The following is a 3,067-nucleotide window of genomic DNA, read 5'->3' as shown; positions in this document are numbered from 1 at the left end:
AGGCTTCATTTGACGCAACTACGCAGAGAGCTGTCTGGACATGCAGCATAAAGTCGAAGCTTTCTGATAACTCCTACCCACCTTCTCTCCCCTCTTCCCATCACTAAGGCACAGTTGTTTATTTCATCTGCATACTGAAGAGTTATAAAAATGATTCCATGTAGTTATATACTGCTGAATAATAATTTTACACCCATATATAATCACAAATCAATACATACTTACATGAAAGCACATGGTTACTCATAAAAATAATTATAAAACACTAGGAAATAAATAGCCAAGAGAAAGTACCTTCTCTATGTGGACAGGGCATTTGAGCATTTCTAGTATATAAATGAATGGAGTTATAATTAACCAAACACAATCCAAGACCTTGAAGCTTTTCAGGAGATCATAATGGCATTTCTTCAATGCGTTGTATATGTCCTTACATAATGTACTATTACTCTTATTTAACAACTACTCATATAGTCCAATTTTGCTCCTGATCATTATATGCATACTTTAACTGTATAAAACAGCTGGAAATATCCCTGTGATAATTTGTGTTCACTAAGAGGCTCCAAGTCTCAGAGTAGACAACGGTTAAAGTACTTATCACCGGCCTCAGCAAAATCCCGCAGTGCTTTAACAGAAACTGCAGTAGATCTGTAGGTCAGAGTACAATTTCAGTCTAACACCATGGTCCTTTCACATTACCGTGAAGGACACAGTTAGATTCTCCCAAGAAAAACCAGTCTTAGTGGTGTCAAAATCAGAAACTATCACCTGAGATAACCAATGTCCACAGGAAATACTTCCACTTACTCTGAAACCATGGCCAAAGAGGTTAAACATATATCCTCTAAGACCTGCAATATTTCTCAGAGATGTATTTTTTGGCTATGTGATTGGGTTCATGCCTAGGTATAAGCATGGGGGAGAAGGAAAAGGTTGAGGGGTTCATTCTTAAAGTTGATTCTGCTTAAACTACCCCCATATTTTTGTCAAATACAATCCTATTGGCATCTTCCTGTATCCCTCATTTATGCCTACCAAAGTCTATAGACAGATCTACTCTGTGCTAAAACAAAAACAAACGAAAACCTTGATATTTAACTGGATAAATGAAGATTTTTTTTCAAAATGTGTTTATTTCATATCTAAAAAAGGGAAACAGGGCCACACATAAAATTTCCACAAGTGGACTATTTATTTATTTATTTATTTATTTATTTATTTATTTATTTATTTATTTTTGAAGCTATACAGGAGCTGAGGGGATGAGAGAGCAGGTAATTGCCTGCAAAGGAGTACCTGTGGGCAGTATTTATTTTTTCTTTCTTTCTTTTTACCTACTATGTCTGCTTTATTAGGGGGTCTCTGTAAGACACAGGTCTGAGAGAGGCAATTTGGCCTGCAGCCCAGGAATCTAGCCCTGCCTGGCCAGGCATCTCTGCAGCAGATGCAACACTGGGGCCGGATCGCTGTCCGCGGTGCTGAAAGGTCGAGGGACCCAGAGCCGTCCCTTGGTATTGCTGTCCAGGGTACTGAGTGAGGTCGTCCGCAGTCCCCAAGGCAGCCCACCCCCGCCAGCTCTCCGAAGAACCCTCCCACCCAGCACGACCCGCCCGCCTCCCGCCAGCCCGCAGCTGACAAGGAGCAGGCGGCATAAATCAAGTCCGTAGGGCATGGAGGCTGCTGCCGCTGCTGCTGCTGCTGCGGCTCAGCTTGCCCGGGGCGGGAACTCCCCTTTCTGCTTTCGCCTCCTCAGCGTCCACACCCTGCCTTTCCCCCAATTCGTCCCTGGGTAATAGCGCCCTAACATCAACAGTCATAATAATAGGGTCAGAACGACAGGGTTTGTTTATTTTGGCCTACAGAAAAGAAGAAAAAAAAACCCCAACAGCCTAAACATCTCTGAAAACTGCATCGCAAAATGGAAGAGAGGACCCCACTGCTGTTTCAAAAGAGTAAGTTATTATTTAGTACGTATCCTTGCGCTTCCTCCGAATCGCTCCATCAGCAGTGTCTCCATTCATCTCTTCCCCAAGCAGCTCACCTAGAAAACACTTTAAAAAGCCCCAGGCAGGAGTCTTGCCAGACGCGCACACACGGAATACCGCACCCTAGGTGCACAAATACTTGTATTTGCCCAAGTTCACTTGGTCTGCCCAGCTACAGACCCCTGTGGGTCTGCAGCCATCCAGCCAGATCCACGACCTGGGGAGTGGGCTCCATACCTTGGCTTCTCCCGAGGGTGGTGTTCTCCCGGACCCTGCAGGTTGCAAGTGTGGAGGAGCCACCGGGCTGGGAGAGAAGGAAAGACAGCGCCTGACCTCCCTGAGGTTTCGTCTTCAGTGCAACGTGAGCTCTGCCCTCATCAAAGATGGCCGTCCCTTTTGACGTCAGCAGCTTTTAATAGCCACCTCCTGGAGGGGCGGGGGAGCGTGTTAGGGGGAGGGCGGGGGGAGGGCCGAGCCTGGGGGCGGGAGGAGGGGAGCCGCACGGTGCCCAGCGCTAGACTCAGATCCCCGTGCACTGTACTGCAAACCTTTTTATTTTAGTCTTTTATAAACAACCGAATGGGACGATTCGTATAAGTCCATTTTAACAGCCGGTCTCAGGACAAACACGTTTATCTTGCGACTGGTTTTCTGATATTCTTTGTGCATGTGCTATTTATGTATGCGTATGTAATGTGTGTATATGATATATATGTGTGTACGTATGCGATATATATGTGATTATATATAAAAAATTTCCCGTGGTGAGTTGAGTCTTTGGTTGAGTCACAGAAGCGAGGCGGCGGGGGCGGGGGGGTGGGCGCAGAGGAGGAGTAGAAGCGAGGGCTGGTGGGGGGGAAGGGCGGGAGGTGTGAACATTTCCACTGCAATTTCTTTTTTCTAAGGAGAGGGGTCAAAGGGGCATTCCTGTCAACCATCACCAGCTCCAAATTATGGACAGGCTACGTAGGGTTGCTATTTTATGAGTGATTTTTTTTTTTCTTGTAACAAAGCAGCATCGGGGCTTGGAGTTCGTGTAATGTAGCCAGGTAGGAGAGGAGACTCTGCGCACGTTATTT

The 3,067-nt window shown here is 45.8% G+C and overlaps 1 protein-coding gene across 1 annotated transcript in view; it reads right to left on the bottom strand.

Moving 5' to 3' along the window:
- The window catches only part of SNAP25 (synaptosome associated protein 25), a 78,561-nt gene extending 76,208 nt beyond the window's left edge, over positions 1-2,353 (bottom strand). The window contains exon 1 of the mRNA XM_006087954.3: positions 2,226-2,353. The gene's annotated coding sequence lies outside the window, so the exon portion shown is untranslated. The remainder of the gene's footprint in view (positions 1-2,225) is intronic.
- Between the last annotated feature and the right edge of the window lie 714 nt (positions 2,354-3,067).

This window comes from Myotis lucifugus, unplaced genomic scaffold, assembly GCF_000147115.1.
Source record: "Myotis lucifugus unplaced genomic scaffold, Myoluc2.0 scaffold_42, whole genome shotgun sequence".
NCBI lineage: Eukaryota > Metazoa > Chordata > Mammalia > Chiroptera > Vespertilionidae > Myotis > Myotis lucifugus.
The sequence above is the reverse complement of the archived record's forward strand: the minus strand, read 5'-3'. Positions and strand labels throughout refer to the sequence as shown.